The sequence below is a fragment of the Procambarus clarkii genome, chromosome 85, assembly GCF_040958095.1.
Source record: "Procambarus clarkii isolate CNS0578487 chromosome 85, FALCON_Pclarkii_2.0, whole genome shotgun sequence".
Taxonomy (NCBI): Eukaryota; Metazoa; Arthropoda; class Malacostraca; order Decapoda; family Cambaridae; genus Procambarus; species Procambarus clarkii.
The window spans coordinates 23,450,902-23,472,726 of NC_091234.1; the positions used below are offsets into that span (position 1 = coordinate 23,450,902).

Sequence of the window (21,825 nt, forward strand, 5' to 3'; positions counted from 1 at the left end):
GTAATTACCTAAGTGTAATTACCTAAGTGTAGTTACAGGATGAGAGCTACGCTCGTGGTGTCCCGTCTTCCCAGCATTCTTTGTCATATAACGCTTTGAAACTACTGACGGTCTTGGCCTCCACCACCCTCTCACCGAACTTGTTCCAACCGTCTACCACTCTATTTGCGAAGGTGAATTTTCTTATATTTCTTCGGCATCTGTGTTTAGCTAGTTTAAATCTATGACCTCTTGTTCTTGAAGTTCCAGGTCTCAGGAAGTCTTCCCTGTCGATTTTATCAATTCCTGTTACTATTTTGTACGTAGTGATCATATCACCTCTTTTTCTTCTGTCTTCTAGTTTTGGCATATTTAATGCTTCTAACCTCTCCTCGTAGCTCTTGCCCTTCAGTTCTGGGAGCCACTTAGTAGCATGTCTTTGCACCTTTTCCAGTTTGTTGATGTGCTTCTTAAGATATGGGCACCACACAACAGCTGCATATTCTAGCTTTGGCCTAACAAAAGTCATGAACAATTTCTTTAGTATATCGCCATCCATGTATTTAAATGCAATTCTGAAGTTAGAAAGCATAGCATAGGCTCCTTGCACAATATTCTTTATGTGGTCCTCAGGTGATAGTTTTCTATCTAGAACCACTCCTAGATCTCTTTCTTTATCAGAATTCTTTAAAGATTTCTCACATAATATATAGGTTGTGTGGGGTCTATGTTCTCCTATTCCACATTCCATAACATGACATTTATTAACATTAAATTCCATTTGCCAAGTGGTGCTCCATATACTTATTTTGTCCAGGTCTTTTTGAAGGGCATGACAGTCATCTAAATTTCTTATCCTTCCTATTATCTTAGCATCATCAGCAAACATGTTCATATAATTCTGTATACCAACTGGTAGATCATTTATGTACACAATAAACATCACTGGTGCAAGAACTGAACCCTGTGGTACTCCACTTGTGACATTTCTCCATTCTGATACATTGCCTCTGATTACTGCCCTCATTTTTCTATCAGTCAGAAAATTTTTCATCCATGATAGAAGCTTACCTGTCACCCCTCCAATATTTTCCAGTTTCCAGAACAACCTCTTATGTGGAACTCTGTCGAAAGCCTTTTTTAGGTCCAGATAGATGCAGTCAACCCAACCATCTCTTTCCTGTAATATCTCTGTGGCTCGATCATAGAAACTGAGTAAATTCGATACACAGGATCTTCCAGATCGAAAACCATACTGTCTGTCTGATATTATATCATTTCTCTCTAGGTGTTCTACCCATTTAGTTTTGATTAGTTTTTCCAATACTTTCACTATTACACTTGTCAATGATACAGGTCTATAATTGAGGGGGTCTTCCCTGCTGCCACTTTTGTAGATTGGAACTATGTTTGCCTGTTTCCACCCGTCTGCTACGATTCCTGTACACAGGGATGCCTGAAAGATCAGGTGAAGTGGAATGCTGAGCTCAGATGCACACTCTCTCAGAACCCATGGTGAAACGCCATCTGGGCCAGCTGCTTTGTTCTTACCGAGCTCCTTGAGCATTTTTTCCACTTCGTCTCTAGACACCTCTGTGTGTTCTATGTTGTTCTCTGGAATTCTTATTGTATCTGGTTCCCTAAAGATTTCATTTTGTACAAACACACTTTGGAACTTTTCGTTTAGTGTTTCACACATTTCCTTTTCATCTTCCGTGAATCTATTTCCCATTTTCAACCTCTGAATATTATCCTTTACCTGCAATTTGTTGTTTATGAATTTATAGAATAGACCTGGTTCTGTTTTACATTTGTCCACAATCCCTTTTTCAAAATTTCTTTCTGCCTCTCTCCTCACTGCCGTGTAGTTGTTTCTCGCATCTTTGTATCGCTGGTATGTTTGGGGGTTCGGCCTCTTCCTGTATTGATTCCATTTTTGTGTCTTTCGGTCTCTAGCCCTCTCGCAATTTCTATTGAACCAATCCTGTTTCCTAGTTCTGCATCTCTGTTTTGGTATAAATTTTTTTGTGCCTTTATCATATATTTCACAAAACTTGCCATACATCTCATTCACTTCCTTGCCTAGCATCAAGTCTGTCCAATTATACTCACTAAAAAAATTTCTAAGGTCACCATAATGTCCTCTCCTGAAGTCTGGTTTTTCAACTGCTTCAACCTCCTTATTTTCTTCCAGCTTATAACGCATTGCATACTTTATTCCCAAAAAGACATGGTCACTTTTACCCAAGGGAGGAAGGTACTGAATGTCAAATATCTCTTCGTGCGTGTGCGTGTGTGTACTCACCTAGTTGTACTCACCTAGTTGTGTTTGCGGGGGTTGAGCTCTGGCTCTTTGGTCCCGCCTCTCAACCGTCAATCAACAGGTGTACAGATTCCTGAGCCTATCGGGCTCTGTCATATCTACACTTGAAACTGTGTGTGTGTGTGTGTGTGTGTGTGTGTTGAGTGCGGGGGTGTTTGTGTATAGGGGGAGGGGTAGGGGGGTGTCTTGGGGCAGTGTAAGGCGTGGGAACGTGAGGGGTGAGGGTGGGTGAGTGAGGGTGAGCGGTCACCAGTGTGTGCGTGCGTGCATGTGTGTGTGTGTGTTTACACTGGCTTGTTGTGGTGAGGAGGAGGGGGGGGGGGGTAGGTCTAGTCAGTGGCGGTGTAATGTAACACACAGGTGTGAGAAGCTGGTACCAAGCTGAGGCTCTTGAGCTACTTTTTCGTATTTTAATTACTTATGTTCAAAGCTAATTACTATATAAAAAACACTGTACACCTTATATGACTGACTTTGAGAGGCACTCACCTCCGAGTAAGCATCCCACAGCACAATTAGGTGATTTATGAAGCGATGTCCGATATTGTTGTTGACGTCCCAGCCAGAGGTCCTCCCACGTCGTGGTCCAAAACTCTTCCCTTCGCGGCCTCTGGTGCCACCATCTTGCCACAATCTCGTTCTTTTTCAATTTTTTTCTTATCAAACGTTATAAGAATTCACTATGTTGCGTTATCACTGCGTTGCTGTACCTTTCATATGACCAAAAACTATGTTTTGGGCTCACTGGTCCGTAAATATCCCGAGAATATTGAAGTAATTCGAGGACTGCACGTCCTACCCTTGTTCACTGACCGCCGTCCTGCCTGTGTGTGTGTGTGTGTGTGTGTGTTTGTTTTTGTGTGTGTACGCACCTATTTGTGCTTGCAGGATCGAGCATTGGCTCTTGGATCCTGCCTTTCCAGCCATCAGTTGTTTACAGCAATGACCCCTGTCCCATTTCCCTATCATACCTAATTTTAAAATTATGAATAGAGTTTGCTTCCACAACCTGTTCCCCAAGTGCATTCTATTTTTCCACTACTCTCACGCTAAAAGAAAACTTCCTAACATCTCTCCGACTCATCTGAGTTTCCAGTTTCCAACCATGTCCCCTCGTTCTGTTATTATTACGTGTGAACATTTCATCTATTTCCACTTTGTCAATTCCCCTGAGTATTTTATATGTCCCTATCATATCTCCTCTCTCCCTTCTTTTCTCAAGTGTCGTAAGGTTCAGTTCCTTCAGACGCTCTTCATATCCCATCTCTCGTAACTCTGGGACAAGCCTCATCGCAAACCTCTGAACCTTCTCTAGTTTCCTTATGTGTTTCTTCAGGTGGGGGGCTCCATGATGGCGCGGCATACTCTAAGACTGGTCTCACGTAGACAGTGTAAAGCGCCCTAAAAGCCTCCTCACTTAGGTTTCTGAAGGAAGTTCTAATTTTCGCCAGTGTGGAGTACGCTGCTGTCGTTATCCTATTTATATGTGCCTCAGGAGTTAGATTAGGTGTCGCATCCACTCCCAGGTCTCTTTCTCAAATCGTTACAGGTAGGCAGTTCCCCTTCTGAACTCCAGTAGCCATTTCCCTGACCATCTCTGCAACCTGTTTAAGTCCTCTTGGAGGATCCTACAATCCTCATCTGTCACAACTCTTCATTAATTTTGCGTCATCCACAAACATTGACATGTATGATTCCACTCCTGTAAACATATCATTTATGTAAATTAGAAAGAGGATTGGTCCCAGCACCGATCCTTGAGGTACTCCACTCGTTACTGTTCGCCAGTCCGACTTCTCGCCCCTTACCATTACCCTCTGGCTCCTTCCTGTTAGGTAGTTCCTCACCCATGCTAGGGCCTTTCCGCTTACTCCTGCCTGCCTCTCAAGTTTGTAAAGCAGTCTCATGTGCGGTACTGTATCAAAGGCCTTTTGGCAGTCAAGAAATATGCAGTCTGCCCAGCCTTCTCTGTTCTGCCTTATCCTTGTTACTTTGTCATAGAATTCTAAAAGGTTTGTTAGGCATGATTTCCCTGTCCAGAACCCATGTTGGTGCTTGTTTACAAACCCAATGCTCTCCAGGTGCTCAACAAGTCTTAGCCTAATTATTCTTTCAAGTATTTTGCAGGGGATGCTTGTCAGTGATACGGGTCTGTAGTTAAGTGCCTCCTCCCAATCGCCTTTCTTGAAAATCGGTACGACATTTGCCTCCTTCCAACAACTGGGCAATTCTCCCGACATAAGTGACTCATTAAAGATCATTGCCAGAGGCACGCTGAGAGCCTGCGCTGCCTCTTTTAGTATCCACGGTGATACTTTGTCTGGTCCAACCGCTTTAGTTGCATCCAGTGTTGTCGTCAACTGTTTCATTACCTCCTCTGCTGTCACCTCTATATCTGATAGTCTTCCATCTAGGGTAATCTCTCCTAACAATGGAAGCAACTCAGGCTCGGTTGTGAACACTCCATGGAAACTAGAATTCAGTACCTCACAGATTTCCTTGTCGCTTTCTGTATATGCCCCTTCTGTTTTCCTCATTCTTGTCACTTGGTCATTTACCGACATCTTCCTTCTTATATGGCTTTGTAGTAACTTAGGTTGCTTTTTCGCTTTGATTGCATTATCATTCTCATAATTTCTTTCAGACACTTGTCTTATGTTAATGTAATCATTCCTAGCTCTGTTACATCTAATCCTGTTGTCCTCTGTCCTTTGTCTTTTGTACTTCCTCCACTCCCTCCTGCTTGCTCACTTTTTGTGTGTGTGTGTATATCATGAAAATAAACGTCATTAAAAATGTGACAGTGTTAGACCACGGAGAAAAATTGAAACAGGAATTTCCTTAAGTACTTTCGTATATTAACACATTCAGAAGGCGTCACTCCTCCTGAAGATGTATTAATATACAAAAGTACTTAAGGAAATTCCGGTTTCAATTTTCCTCTGTGGTCTGACACTGTCATTACTTACATACATACATACATACATACATACAGGCGAACAAGCCTGAATGGTCCCCAGGACTATATGCAACTGAAAACTCACACCCCAGAAGTGAGTCGAACCCATACTGCCAGGAGCAACGCAACTGGTGTGTACAGGACACCTTAATCCACTCGACCATCATGACCAGTCAAAAGGAGGTGATAGCCAAAGCTATTTGAACCCCCCCCCCCACCGGCACATGGATAGTAACCTTGGGCATAGTATTTTATCAAATTACCTCATTCTTTGGGGCACACGTGAGGAACACAAATGCGAACAAGCCTGAATGCTCCCCAGGACTATATGCAACTGAAAACTCACACCCCAGAAGTGACTCGAACCCATACTGCCAGGAGCAACGCAACTGGTGTGTACAGGACACCTTAATCCACTCGACCATCATGACCGGTCAAAAGGAGGCACTCGGATGGTAATCATGGGCATAGTAATCTTGGAGGTGGTTCAAATAGCTTCGGCTATCACCTCCTTTTGACCGGTCGTGATGGTCGAAAAATTTCTAAGTTCCCCATAGCATCCTCTCTTGAAATCGAGTTTAACAACTGTTTCAGTGTCCCCATTCTCTACTAGATTATATCGCAAAGCGTATTTAATGTCCAAGAGGACATGATCATTTTTTTCCAAGGGAGGAAAGTACAGGATGTCAAATACCTCCTCCTCTTCCCTGGTGAATATTAGATCCAGTATTGACGGAACATTCCCTTCCCTCATTCTTGTGGCCTGCTTGACGTGTTGATACATGAATAACTCCAAGATGAGGTTTTACAAATCTGCCTTTCCAAATGTCCTCTGTTCTTGCCTCATAGGCCTCCCAGTCTATTGCCTTAAAGTTGAAGTCCCCCACTACCAACGATCGAGATTTATCTTTGTCGGCTCTTACCATAATCTCTCTCATGACCATTATGAGGCCCTCTCGTTTGTCATTCAGTTCTTCCTTTGTCCATGTGTTGCTTGCTGGTGGGCTGTAGGCATTTAAAATTATCAGCTTATCTTGGTTCCAGATCTGCAATGCCATTATGTCAATATCTCGAGGGGTTTTCAATTATTAACTCTTACTTTCTGGTGTTCTTTCACCAGCACAGCCGCTACTCCTCCCTACCTAGTTTCCCTGTCACGTCTCCAAGCTGAGTAGCCCCATGGAAATACGACTTCATTTAAAATCTCTTCAAGTTTTGTCTGTTAATGCGACAATATCTGGGACTTTGAGCTTGATTATATCCTTCAACTCCTTACTCCATCTATATTGGTGTATACTATTTTCAGGAACGTGTTCCCCTTCCCTTTGTTCTTTACACCCCCTTTCCTTTAATGATTTTGTTGTGTTGTCTTTATGTACCATTTCACAAGCTTTCCAGTCCCTGACACTTTGTAGAAAACAAAATTTCTTTCTTCATTACTATCCCCATTTAGACGTTTCGCTTCAATAAGGTTCATTTTCAGCATTTCTCTGTCCTCCTTTGAGAGGTCTTGTCTTATTGATCAAAGTTTGCCATCTTCGTCACATTGTAATATAGTATGTCAGGGATAATGCCAGTATCTAGGCTTTGTCTCCAAAGAAGGTGAAGGGCCTGTGATAGTGTTTTTTACAGTTCTTGATGATTATAGTTCCAATAATCAGGGCCTGGTGCATAGGCATACTGTCTATGACTTCAAAATCCAGTGGGGATAGGGTCACCTCTGATATATCATTAAATGTTGGTATTATATCCATGAAAAATTCATTTGGGTTATCAATCTTTAGTGTGTTTAGTGGCGCGTTGAAAACAACGTTGTACTGATTCCTTAGTATTTCGCTCATTTCTTTGTTGTCATCTGTGAAAGTTCCATCTCCGCATGGGGCCCGATACTAGATGTGGTACTTTATCTTTATTTTGCATAAGAGAAAAATATTTTGGAATTCTCTTTATTTGACTGATGGCCTTTTGCTCTCAATGCCTCTCCTGGGTTTTGTACGATTCTTGTAGCTTTAGTTCAGTTGTTTCTATTTCTCTACCTAACCTCCTTCGCCGTTCTTCAGATAGGGTGCGACTCAAGTTGTTCTGAAATTCTATTTCTTCACCTATAGAGGTAACTATGTTCCTGTTCCAATTTGCATATCTTCCTCTTTTGTCTTAGATGTATCGGGTTTTAGCATATTTCCAGTGCTACCGAGTTTATTCTATTCAGGCAATGGTTCAGGTTTGCCTTTTCTAGCTGTTCTTCCCAGCTTATTTCTTTGAAGTCTTGGTTTATTTGCTCCCAGTTTATCTGTTTATTATTGAAGTTGAATTTGCTGAAATCTCCTCCAACATTAATTGGGACTGGGTTCAATCCTTTAACTGCACAACACATCATATGATGTGTTCAGTGATTTGCAGTAACTTGCGCTCCACATCATATGATGTATTGGAGTACTACGCAAGATTTAAATTGCCTGCGGATACACAGGGTTCACTACACCTTTATCAGGGCTATTGTAAACAGACGCCATTTTTTTTTTTTTAAATCGTGGGCCAAATTCCCGGGTGTGAGGGGCCTCAGTATTGAGTGAGCCACCAAGCCTGACGCACGCAGCATGAGCTCATAGCACTGCTGTTCAGCTTGTGACCACAGCATCGCCTAAAAATGCCATAATATACATATCTTGCTATTATTTAGTGATGATATTACAGAAGACCCCTGACTGTGATAAAAATGACCAGGATTCTGATAATAGCAGGATTGTTGTGATAATTAGCACTGTAGTGGGAGGAGTAATCTCGGTGGGGGAGGGAGTTAGCATTGTCTGCTGACTCTGTGTGACAACCCTTTTACTGTCTGGAATCACTATACCAGCTTAGGTGTGCTCTATGGTAAACAAAACGTGCAGATACTTGTATATATAACGTCTGTATATAAAAGCAAAACCAGTATGGTGGGAGGAGAATGGTGGCGAGTCAAGTGAGGTGAGGGAGGGAGTGAGTGGCAGCCAGTGGCGGGCTACCACTGCCACTCAGCATACCAACTTAGTAGTTCGTTATGGTGAACACGAATGTAGGTACTTACATATAACGTCTGTATATAGTGAATAAAAGCAAAAACAGTATGGTGGGAGGAGTATGTTGGCGAGTGAGAAGGTGAGGGGATGGAGGGAGTGATGGCGAGTGGCTGGCTGGTGTGTGGCGGCCACTCTTCGATGCTTTTTGACTCACAATGCCAACTTAATTGTTCCTAATGGTGAACAAAACATGCAGATATTAATATATAACCTGTGTATATAGTGTAATAACAGCAAAACTATTTTTTTATGAACATAAGTGAATCATTAATATGCACACCATAATTTTGAGTACAGCAATGGTTCACACATTTTATTATATAAATATATCACAATACTGTACATACTATTGAATAATATTACTGCAAAAAACAAAGAAAAAATCAATCAGACATTGAAATAATTAGGTAATATCTTTGTGGCAACTCCTGGCTGACAGCTGGGGCAGAGCAGACCTCGTCTGGCGCCTGCTCTGTCAACGCCTCTTTTTTGCCAGACTTCCTCACCCTATTGTGGCCAAAATATGCCACCTACGATTTTTATTATTTTTCCCGTGAATAGGGAACACAAATGAACACAAATTGCGTCTGTGGGTGTTGGAGGCCAAAAGGCCTATAGCGGCTTAAGATTTAACCTGCTGATGATTTGCCTCTGGTGACTTATATACAAGGACAATAAATACATTTAAGATCTCTGTTTTGATTATCAGCACTTCCACCATATCTTTTGTGGTGTTTAGCAGCTCAGTGTAGACGAGTGTGTGTGTTCTTGATGTACAGGCTGACCCCACTTTGTAGCCTGTGTTTTCTGTCACATCTGAAAAGATTGTACTCCAAAATCCATATTTCACCATCATGATAGTCCTTGGTTTGAGTTTCCGTTAGGGCTGCAAACACTGCATTTGCCTCATGTGAGAGGCCATCGATGAAATGCATGTTGTCATACTCTGAATGTTGGCAAAACAAAATGATGTAATGTTTGAGGAAATGCTGGATGCTTTACTTGGTGTTAATATCTGGGGCTCTGGTATGGAGGCCACTGTGACCACTCTAGCATTTGACCGAGTTGGTGGTAGAGTCTGGACATTTTTAGCCATTCTTCTACTCAGTTGTTGCCACAGAGATATAATCATCTTTGCCCTATTTATTATTAGCTGAACTAATTATCACCTAATTCCCCGTGCATTATTACCTAGCCGTCCCTGTGGTGTAGTGGTTAAAACAATTGCATGGTATTTCGGGAGCACTTTGTCCTGGGTTCGTATCCTGGCTGGGGACGATTTACTGGGTCCAAATCCTTAACTGTAGCCTCTGTTTAACACTTTCGTGTTTCCAGCGTGCGCACCCCAGCCTACCTCGGTGTACATCGGATGTTTCTCATCAGCGCACAGCCAGACGAAAATATGTATACTTTTTTCAATTTTCTCACTTTAAGTTGTTCATTTTGGTATCAGTGTTCGCAATGGAATTCCCTACAGAAACATATGTAAGGTCCAAGGGCCCAGCGCGACCCCTCCCTCCCTTACAGCAAAGCGGAAATTCGGCCAAGCATTACTTGTGAGCGAGCACCAATTGGCACTCCCGCAACCTAATGTGTATATGCTTTTCAGTTTGATAACATCAATTTGTGTGTTACGGCATTCATTTTGATATCAAATTGTTTACAATATAAAGGCACACATTTTAAAACTAGTTCCATAATAATAAAATAATAAATGGAATTTTAAAAAATATTTTAATCTTTTGACGATCACTACACAAGTATTTATAATCTTTACAGTGTTCCGACATCAATTTCCGATCTACGTCGTTCATTACGGGATCTATCTAAAGGCACAAATTTCTAAATGATCGCCTTTAGATTGCGCACAATTTAGCACCCATATGTCACTAGAGCAGGACACACATTTTTCCCTTGAATGCACCTCAAGAAGTGCATTGAAAAAATATTTCTATAAAATCCAATTCTTATCCGATCGACTTGGGGATAATTAAAGCATGTTTGCCATTAGATTTTCATTTTCTCTAATAGTCACATAGCCTATTTGGGAGAACGGAGTTCGCTTGTATCTTCATTGAAAAATGTTGACCCGACGAGTGTAATCGACGAAGTTTCTTTATTTGGTGCTGGTCAAACGCATCCTTGTGTGACATTTTATACATATGTTCTTCTAGAACATTTTATTGCGAACATATTGGTACAAAATTTAAGTACGTACATCGAAAAGTAAGGTCAGGACAGTGAAAAGAATATACACTTTTCAAAAGGCGTTTCGCCCATCTGCCGTTGGGTGTGCCTTAAGAGGTAACACTTCAGCCACTTCCCACACTCTTGCGGGTGGGCCGCGATCATGATTCTACATTTATGTGCATATATCCGTAAAGGGAATTTTATTGCGGTCACAGTGATACCAAAATTAACGACGTAGCACAATTCTGGGATTGATAAACATGAAAAGATCATAAACATTTCAGCGCGGTTTGACGCTCACGGCTAACGATTGCCATAGTTTTTTACTTGGTGCGGGTCTCATGTCGGGTTTGGTGACATTTTACATATACCGTATATTCTTCTAGAGCATTCTCTTGCGAAAAAATTGATACCAAATTTAAATACATACATGGAATATTAAGGTGAGCAGACCGAAAAGATTATAAACATTTTAGTGTTGCCGCGTGGTCGCCCGAAACGAACGGCACACTTCCAGATCACTCCCAGTATAACTCCAGCGGCCGCGAAAGTGTTAATTTGGGACGCAACCAATGTCCCCAGCGTACATCCGTGAGAAAAATTTTGGGTGCGCGACTGCATTTACGAGTGCACAGATCTTTGTATTAAATCAACAGTAAAATGTGTACCGTGTTGTCAAACAATTTGGCAGGATCGTATTCCGGGGAACATAGGATTGAGGACCTGCCCGAAACGCTACACGTGCTAGTGGCTGTACGATAATGTAAGAACTCCTGTATATATAAATAAATAATTATTTCATTGTCTCAAATTGATTTTTCCTTAGTTTTTCACAGTAATATTATTAGATAGTGTGATACACTGTATTATATAATAAAATGTGAGATTCATCGCTATACAATACTCAAAATTATTGTGTGCACATTAGTGATTCAATTATTATGTTCATAATAACAATAAACAAATATTTTAGTTATCATATTATATATATTTGTAACATGTGTATGTAAGTATCTGCATGTTTTGTTTACCGTAATGAAGTACAAAGTTGGTATTGCGAGTGAAAACAACGAAGAGTGGCGGCCCCATACTAGGCAACCAATGCCACCACCACCTTCCCTCCAACAACAGCTCACTGCCCAACATTCCTCCTCCCACCATACTGTTTTTGCTTTGATTTACTATATATATACACAGATATTATATACAAGTATTTACACGTTTTGTTCAACACACCTGTACAACTAAGCTGGTATGGAGAGTTCAGACAGCAACCGAGGTCGTCACACACAGCAGGCGCTGCCTCCCCTCCCTCACTCATTCAAAGCCAGGCGCACTTCTGGCCTTTTGAGAATATTCCTCCTACACCCATACTGTTTGTGGTGTTATTACACTATATGCACACGTTATATACAGGTATCTACACGCTTTGTTCACCGTAAATGTACAACTAAGCTGGTATAGCGAGTTTACACAAAAACAGAGGTTGCAACATACAGTCAGCTGGTGCTGCCTCCCTCCCTCACTAAGATTTCTCCTCCTCTCGCCATATTGTTTGTGCTGTTATTACACTATATACTCATGTTTTACATAAGTATCGACATTTGTGTTCACCATAGTGAACCACTAAGCTGATATGGTGATTCTAGACAATAATGTCAGCAGACAAAGCTACCTCCATCCCTCCATCATTACTGTTCTCACCATACTACAATCTTCTTGAGGTTATCTTGAGGTGATTTCGGGGCTTTTTAGTGTCCCGGCGGCCCGGTCCTCGACCAGGCCTCCACCCCCAGGAAGCAGCCCGTGACAGCTGACTAACACCCAGGTACCTATTTTACTGCTAGGTAACAGGGGCATAGGGTGAAAGAAACTCTGCCCAGTGTTTCTTGCCGGCGCCTGGGATCGAACCCAAGACCACAGGATCACAAATCCAGCGTGCTGTCCGCTCGGCCGACCGGCTCCCACTACAAGCACTAATTATCAAAATAATCCTGCTATTATCAGAATCCTGGTCCTTTTTATCACAGTCAGGGGTCTTCTGTAATAATATCATCACTAAATAATACCAGTTACAAGTATATTTTTACATTTCTTAGGTGATGATGTGGTCACAAGCTGAACAGCAGAGCTTTTAGCTCATGCTGTGTGCACCAGCCTTAGTTGCTCACTCAATACTGAGGCTGTCACACCTGGAAATGTTGGCCACAATTTTTTTTAACACTTTCACACTCTGCGCGTATGCATGAACTACTACTGGCAATGCAGGTGAGTGTGCGGTCGAGCGCTCGGCGACACGAAATGTGAATACTCGTTTCAGTTTTCTCACCTTAATTCTCGTGCTACGTCATTCGTTTTGGTATCATTGTGTTCGCAAAAGAATTCCCTATAGGTATATATGCATGTCCAAAAGCCAAGCCCGATTCACTACAGCAAAGCCTGAAGTAGGCAAAAGTTACCAGTGAGCACACAAAATCAGTAAAACGTGTATATTCGTTTCAGTTTTCTCGCCTTAATTCTCATGCTGTGGGGCTCATTTTGGTATTGTGTTTGCAATTAAATTCCTTGCAGGTGTTGTATATGCATATATTGTTTAAAAACCAAGCATACCTGTTTGATACCTGCTTGATGGGGTTCTGGGAGCTCTTCTTCTCCCCAAGCCCGGCCCGAGGCCAGGCTCGACTTGTGAGAGTTTGGTCCACCAGGCTGTTGCTTGGAGCGGCCCGAGGCCAGGCTCGACTTGTGAGAGTTTGGTCCACCAGGCTGTTGCTTGGAGCGGCCCGCAGGCCAGGCTTGACTTGTGAGAGTTTGGTCCACCAGGCTGTTGCTTGGAGCGGCCCGAGGCCAGGCTCGACTTGTGAGAGTTTGGTCCACCAGGCTGTTGCTTGGAGCGGCCCGAGGCCAGGCTTGACTTGTGAGAGTTTGGTCCACCAGGCTGTTGCTTGGAGCGGCCCGAGGCCAGGCTTGACTTGTGAGAGTTTGGTCCACCAGGCTGTTGCTTGGAGCGGCCCGCAGGGCCACATATCCACCACAGCCCGGGTGATCCAGAACTTCTCTTAGAAAACAGTCCAGTTTTCTCTTGAAGATGTCCATGGTTGTTCCGGCAATATTTCTTATAGTCGCTGGGAGGACGTTGAACAACCGCGGACCTCTGATGTTTATACAGTGCTCTCTGATTGTGCCTATGGTACCTCTGCTCTTCACTGGTTCAATCTTGCATTTTCTTCCATATCGTTCACTCCAGTATGTTGTTATTTTACTGTGTAGATTTGGGACCTGGCCCTCCAGTATTTTCCATTTGTATATTATTTGGTATCTCTCTCGTCTCCTTTCTAGAGAGGAGATTTGGAGAGCTTTGAGACGATCCTAATAATTTAGGTGTTTTATCTCGTCTATGCGTGCCGTATATGTTCTCTGTATTCCCTCTATTTCGGCAATCTCTCCTGCTCTGAAAGAGGAAGCGAGTGTTGGAAATTTCCAACACTAACAAATTGCCATTGCATTATAATACAGTGGTACCTCGGAATGCGATTGTCCCTGTATGCGAGGTTTTCGGAAGGCGAGGTGTATTTACTCCAAAAATTTGTCTCGGAAGGCGATGGTTACTTCGGGAGGCGAGTTTGGACGCGAGTTTGTTGATACGCGTACAGCCGACCTAGCGCGTGGTGGTTCGGCGATCGTCGCCCCTCCGCCCCTCAGTTTATTATTGTCTCGCGCTCAGTGACTACCCCCACATCAATTCTTCTCGCGGATTTTCAGTGTTTTGTTGGATTTTTGGTGATTTGTCTATACAATTTGTTATTATATATCTCACCATGGGTCCCAAGAAAGCCAGTGGTAAGGATAAAGGACAGAAAGCTCATGTGAGGATGACAATAGAGGAGAAACAAGAGATCATTCGGAAGCATGAGAACGGTACACGTGTTGTTGAACTTTGTAGGCAGTACAACAAAGCCACATCAACAATAAGCACTATACTTAAGAAGAAAAATAAGATTATGGGTGCTAAAGTGGCAAAAGGAGTAAGAACATTAACGGCACAAAGACCACAAATACTTGAAGTGGAAAAGTTGTTATTAATTTGGATACACGACAAGGAGTTGAGGGGTGATAGTGTTTCGGAGGCCATTATTTGTGAGAAAGCCAGGGTGTTGCACGAAGACCTTCTAAAGAATACCCCTGCAACGAGTGATGCAGATAAGAAAGAGTTTAAGGCAAGCAGGGGCTGGTTTGAAAAATTTAGAAAGAGAAGTGGTATCCATAGTGTTACAAGGCATGGGGTTATGTGATGTGATTATGGAAGGGGACTCCCCTTCCAAACAGTAACTCCTCTCCTCCTCCCCCCTCCTCACCATCTTCCATACGCCTACAGCACTCGACAGCAAGGTAAGTAATAACTGGAACACAGTTTTGTAGGTTTATTTAGATGAATTAGGTAAATTAGGTATAAAAATTTAGTTTGATGTGGGGTTTTTGGGGTAGTCAGGAACGGATTAATTCATTTCCCTTTATTTCTTATGGGGAAATTAACTTCAGAATGCGAGTTTTCGGAAGGCGAGGCGTCTCCAGGAACGGATTAAACTCTTATTCTGAGGTATGCCTGTACATCATTATTATATACTAACTGCAGTAGTTATTAATTTCACTAACAGTAGTGTCAACCTAACTTAATATTTCTTTATCAGCGCATTAGTGCTAAAATTCTCACGACATCGAGTAGCAATATTGCGTCACATAATGTCTATCTAGACACGTTTATTACCAATATGTTAGAGAATTGAATGTGGTTCTCTAAAATTATCAGTATTCCGTGTAATAATTAACTACGGATAATATAACTCCCAATAATCCAAAACCGAGAGTTATTAACTGAAATTTTTATCTAGTAGCAGTTTTACCTGTTACGTACAAATGCTATGGAGAGAATAGACATCCTCTCCATTTCTCGTTTAACACCATTTAACGAGAATATGATATTATTTAATTCCCTATAATTGCAACCCAGTTCTCATTAACATATTACATCAGTAATTACGCGAAAAAGAATTATCCGTGATTAGTAATTTCTGTTGTGAATGCGAGAGACGGGTTGAGGGAGGGCGGAGACGCCATTGCGCACGAGGCATTCCTGGCGATGAGAGGTGCGAGACGCGTGGTAGTGACTGAAGAAATTTCCAACAAGAATTACGTTGCAACTCCACCAATAGTCACCAATTACCTCCCCAAGTGTTCTACAGTGCCTTGCCAGTTAATAACGCATCAACAATTGAAGCCGCGACCCGTAATTACGCGTACACAGCAGTGGACGCCTGGGACTGGCAGACACGGTTTCGGCAGACCTTAGTATTTGTTACTCTCATGTTAAGTACACCAATCTTGTTTGATGCATCACTCTGGGTTGTATATTTGTGGGTAGTCTGTCGTAACGAAGAATGAACAACAAACACACAACGTTAGTTGATTTTCTTCATTTATTTCAACTTTAATGAATACTTGAAATAATCCATAGCCTAATAAAATGCTACTGAAATTTCCCTGATTGCAGCGTGTATATGAGGAGTCGACAAGTTGTTTCTTTTCATTCGTGATATTCACTTCGGGTTCTTTCTTTATTGGGATCCTGTGACCACGAGGATGAATGACGAAATGGAGTTACAGAAGTCGTCTTACAGCTAAGACACCTATTTCGTATAAATTTAGCTAAGATTATTACTGATTTCAATATAATTCATATAGGATCTTTACAGTAAATCATTTACTGCCAGAATTTATGATTTGGTAATTAAGGTGTTTGTTCTTACTGTTGCTCAACAATTCATAATCTTTAATATTCATTATTTGAGGTATCATATCTTTAAATCTATATTAGTTTAGATTTGCTATGTTACTAACTCGACAATGAACTAGTGACGAACCACATTGGTTCCTAGATATATATGAACTTCTAGAAATACCCCCCCAATGTTGATATTTGAGGCTTTGACTTTAATTAATAATACAGTCTATTCATTATTTTCAAGTGATTATTCATTTAATTATTATCCATAGACAATGGTTCTCTAGTGTCAATCTAATAATCACCATTATTCGTTTTCCCTCTTTTCTCAAAAGTGGGTGGTCCTTCGATTTATTTAAATATAATAATCAAATAATTTAATATACGAGTTCAAGCCCCAGATAACCCAACAGTGAGTACTGAGCAGTACTCGAGATGGGACAACACAAGTGACATGAAGAGTACAACCATTGTGATGGGATCCCTAGATTTGAAAGTTCTCGTAATCCATCCGATCATTTTTCTGGCTGATGCAATATTTGCTTGGTTATGCATCCTAAACGTTAGATCATCGGACATCATTATTCCCAAATCCTTGACATGCTGTTTTTCTACTATGGGAAAATTTGATTGTGTTTTGTACTCTGTATTATGTTTCAGATCCTCATTTTTGCCGTACCTGAGTTCCTGAAATTTATCACTGTTAACCATCATGTTATTTTCTGCTGCCCAATCGAAAACTTTGTTGACATCTGCTTGTATTTTTTCAATTTCTTCAGCAAAGGTAATTTTCATGCTGATTTTTGTGTCATCTGCAAAGGACGACACGAAGCTGTGACATGTATTTTTGTCTATATCAGATATGAGAATAAGGAACAGTAGCGGTGCAAGGACTGTATCTTGAGGTACAGAGCTTTTAACATCGCTTGAACTCGATTTTATCTGATTGACTGTTACTCTGCGTTCTGTTCGACAGGAAATTGAGTATCCAGCGTCCTACTTTTCCAGTTATTCCCATTGACCATATTTTGTGAGCTATCACCCCATGGTCACATTTGTCCAACGCCTTTGCAAAGTCTGTGTATACAACATCTGCATTTTGCTTTTCTTCTAGGGCTTCTGTGATTTTGTCATAGTGGTTGAGTAACTGTGACAGACAGGATCTTCCCGCTCTAAATCCATGTTGTCCTGGATTGTGCAATTCATGTTTTCCATAAAACTAGAAATTTGATTCCTAATCACTCTTTCAAACACTTATTATGTGTGATGTTAGTGCAACTGGCCTATAATTTTTTGCCAAGCTTTACTCCCCCCTTGTGCAACAAAGCTATATCTGCAGATATTAATGCTGCTGGTATCTTCCCTGTATCCAGGCTCTTTCTCCATATTACGCCGAGTGCTCTCGCTACTGGTACTTTACATTTCTTTATGAATATTGAATTCCATGAGTCAGGCCCAGGAGCCGAGTGCATAGGCATATTGTCAATTTCTCTTTCAAAGTCTTCCGAGTTTGTGGTAATATCTGTTATATTATCTGCAGCTTGAATGTCATTCATAAAGAAGCTGTCTGGGTCATCAACTTTCATGTTGTTTATTGGTGCTAAACATAGCCTCATACTGGCTTCTTAGAATTTCACTAATCTCTTTGTTGTCCTCTGTGTACGTACCTTCATTTGTAATTAACGGTCCAATACTGGTCGAGGTTTTGTATTTTGATTTTGCGTATGTGAAAAAATATTTTGGAGTTTTCCTTCTCTTGTATAGCTCTCTGTTCCAATTCCATTTCCTCAGACTCATATGATTGCTTCAACGTTTGTTCTATTTCTTCGATCTCCCTACTTAGGCTTATTTTCCTTGCTTGTGATAGTTGTGTTTGCCGAAGCATTTCCGTTATTTTTTTCCTTCTCCTTTACAGTCGTCTGCGTTCTCTTTCTAGAGTGGTCCCCTTTCTGCCCCTCCTCACAGGCACGTGCTTCAAGCAGACCTTGTAAGCTTCAGCTGTCAGTTGAGCTATTCCCTGTGTGGGAGTTTTGTCGCTTAAGACCGTCTCCTATTGAATGGTTGCAAGGTCTACATTTATTTTTTCCCAGTCAATCCTCTTATTGTTGAAATTGAATTGATTGAATATTCCTTCTCGCTTGTTGGGTCTCTTAGACCTACTACCATTATTTATGATAGTTCGCACTTCAATGAGCTTATGGTCTGAGTATGAAGTATCTGAGATTGTTATGTCTCTGATTAGTTCATCATTGTTTGTGAATAACAAGTCTAGTGTGTTTTCATTCCTAGTTGGTTCTGTAATTTGTTGATTGAGCGAGAATTTATCACAGAATCTCAAAAGTTCTCTGACCTGTGGTTGGTTATTTCCCGGGTCATTCCCTGCTATGATATTTGTGTTTGCCATTCTCCATCTTAGACTCGGTAAATTGAAATCGCCAAGATAATATCTGGAGCTGGATTTGCTAGGTTATTAAGTATGTTCTCTATTTTGTGCATCTGCTCTGTGAATTCCTCAACCATTGTATCTGGCGGTTTATATATTAGAATAATAATTAGGTTTAGTTTCTCTACCTTAATTCCAAGTACCTCTACCACCTCATTAGTTGAGTTTAGTAGTTCTGTGCATACCAGGTTCTCTTTAATATACAGACCTACTCCTCCATTTGACCTAGTTTTTCTATCACATCTATATAAATTATAATTTGGAATCCAGATTTCACCATCCATGTAATCTTTTGTACGAGTTTCCGTGAATGCCCCAAATAATGAGTTTGACTAACAGGAGGCCATTTATGAACTTAACTTTATTTCTTGACTTTGGCTTTAAACCTTGAATGTTTGCAAATATGAATGATTGTCCATATTGTGTGTCACTTCTGGAAGGTTTTGGTAGTTCTCCCTCTCTACCCTGACCCAGGGTGTGTTGTTTTGGCAATGGTTTGTCCAGTTTTGGAAGTGATACTGGGGAGTGTGGTAGTCTCTGTAGTTGGGGGGTGTAGTATGTGTGGGCTTGATGACGAACCGTAGTCCAGTCTTGGGCATTTCCCCCTCTCCGTCCGTACCCCTGCCACGTTTCTGCCTGTGTTTCTCCCTCTGTTTTTGCCTGCCTCTAAAAAATTCTCAGGGCTATTATATTGGACTTCCTCTCTTATATAGTGCTGTGTACCTCTGACGTGGCAATCGGGGCAATGAAGATCGTAGCATTTCCTCTCATTAACAGAGTTTGTATAGCTTAGGGTGAAAATATCTACACTCTGCATCAAAACAACATCTGCCTTTCCCTAACCAGTTTCGGCATTTCCGTGGGTGCATGAATGAGCATTCCGTGCCTCTGGGCCCATATCTGCCCTGTCCTTTTGCATAATACCTGCAAAAATTTTCATCTGTGATTGTATTATTCTTGTTTGTACCCGTGCACGACTTGGCTACCTCTGATTTTTGTTCCAACTTTCTCGCTTCTGCATTCATTCTCGGTATTGTCCTTATCTTTCTCCTTGTTGCTTTCGTCTTTCTCATTTGTGTTCTCATTCGTCTCATTTTTTATCTCCTTATTCATATCACCAGTTTGCTCTACAATATTGCCTTCATTTTTGTGTACCTCGACACTATGTCCTTCTACATTGCTACTTTGACTCTCTATATTCTCAGTCCTTGGGTTGTGCTCAGAGTTCGTTGCTGTCTTTATATACTCTGCATATATTTCTGGTAGTTTTTATGTGAATTGTAGCCTGTGTACTTCAGGAATGTTATTCATTAGTTTGGTAATGTTTTCCCACATCTGTCTGTCACTTTGACAGATCCAGTAGTTACCTTCCGGGTGTGCATATTGTGTAGGTAATCCTGTACAACTCGGGTGAAATCTTATGTTACAAATGTTCCATACAATGCCTACAACAGTCTTCCGAAGTGACTTAAGGCAGCCTCCACACACCTCCATATTGGGTTTGTGATGTTATAATATTATATGCATATATTTATAATATTATATGTATATATAATATACATACAGTATATTTATAATATTATATGTATATATAATATGCATACAGTATATTTATAATATTATATATGTTTATTTGTTCAAGTTTATGTGGGGGGTACTTATCGCCTTGGAGAAAATATGGTCCTCTTAGAACCTCATAACAAGCATAACGCCCTTTAGCAAAGCCTAAAGTTACCTGTGAACGAGCACCAATTTGCACATCGCAGCCAAATGTGTATACTTGTTCAGTTTGATAACATCAATTTTCGTGTAACGTCAATGTCAAGAAAATTGTTAATATAAAGTGCCCTCTCCTAACCTACCATAGAACCCAAAACAGAAATCGGGACTACGTCACTTTCGCAAGCCGCTTCCGTTTTTTAGTACGACAATTTTTTGCCTTCTGTAACTCATACGATCAAAATGCAACGTTCTCTGTAGAAGGACAGGTTGGTCCAACAGCCTGGTTGTAGACTGGGCCACGGAGCCTCTGATCCCCAGACCCTCCACAAGGCACACACACCATAGGTAGACAGAGCAACTTGGTGAGATGGCTAAGAAAATAGACCGAGTGCATAAGAAAGGAAGATTTTTTAAATTAATTTAACGATGCTGCGATTGTTCCCTCCCTTCGTTCCCAGCTCTTTGGGTGTAAATTTAGTCAGGGATGTACCTGGTTGATACCTGGTTGATGGGGTTCTGGGAGTTCTTCTACTCCCCAAGCCCGGCCCGAGGCCAGGCTCGACTTGTGAGAGTTTGGTCCACCAGGCTGTTGCTTGGAGCGGCCCGCAGGGCCACTTACCCACCACAGCCCGGCTGATCCGGAACTTCTCTTAGAAAACCGTCCAGTTTTCTCTTGAAGATGTCCACGGTTGTTCCGGCAATATTTCTTATGCTTGCTGGGAGGACGTTGAACAACCGCGGACCTCTGATGTTTATACAGTGTTCTCTGATTGTGCCTATGGCACCTCTGCTCTTCATTGGTTCTATTCTACATTTTCTTCCATGTCGTTCACTCCAGTACGTTGTTATTTTACTGTGTAGATTTGGTACTTGGCCCTCCAGTATCTTCCAGGTGTATATTATTTTATATCTCTCTCGTCTTCTTTCTAGTGAGTACATTTGGAGGGCTTTGAGACGATCCCAATAATTTAGGTGCTTTATGTGTGGGGAGCTAGGGGAGATTTTGGGAACACTGCTATGGTGGTAGTACTGCCTAATGAAAGATGGTAGTAGCAGGAATCAATAATGCTCTAGTCTTGCTGAAAAAATACTGTGAGAAATGCAAGCATATGTAAATAGTTCTTACCTATAATTTACCCTTTATCTCTAAAATAAAATATAGGGTTAATGAGTTAACTGCAGTATTGAAGTTACTGTATTTAGGCATCTCAAAATATGGACTATACTACAACTATAAATGTGTAAAACAAGTTAGTAACCTGAAAACTTACTTTCTTTGCAAAACAATAAAAAAATATGCAAATCATTGTGTAACTCTTGAACTAAGAATTTTTATAAACAATGGCCCAAACCCTAACCACCACCAAAATCCAC

The 21,825-nt window shown here is 41.3% G+C and overlaps 1 protein-coding gene across 1 annotated transcript in view; it reads right to left on the reverse strand.

Annotated features, from left to right (window-relative positions):
• Positions 1 to 21,825, reverse strand: part of LOC123746739 (ankyrin repeat domain-containing protein 17) — a 298,429-nt gene that overhangs the window by 180,785 nt on the left and 95,819 nt on the right.